This window comes from Penaeus monodon, chromosome 23, assembly GCF_015228065.2.
Source record: "Penaeus monodon isolate SGIC_2016 chromosome 23, NSTDA_Pmon_1, whole genome shotgun sequence".
In the NCBI taxonomy this organism is placed as follows: Eukaryota; Metazoa; Arthropoda; class Malacostraca; order Decapoda; family Penaeidae; genus Penaeus; species Penaeus monodon.
In genome coordinates, this window is record NC_051408.1 from 39372397 (window position 1) to 39372668 (window position 272).

The following is a 272-nucleotide window of genomic DNA, read 5'->3' on the forward strand; positions in this document are numbered from 1 at the left end:
CTGTATTACTTTCAAAACAGACTCTTTAAAAAGGTATCTATAAGGATTATTTGATAAATTATAAGACATTGATTATTTCTGTTGGCTTTAATACCATTCCTCCCATTGAATTTTTTTTCTTCATTTTGAGACCTAAGAATTAATAAAATTCCATTAAGAATAATTTTGTAATATTTTGAAATTTTGCTCCGTTAATTGTAATTCAACTAAATAATTCACAAAATACATTTTCTTCTGTGACCAATCAAACTGTGTTATATTATAAAGTCCTT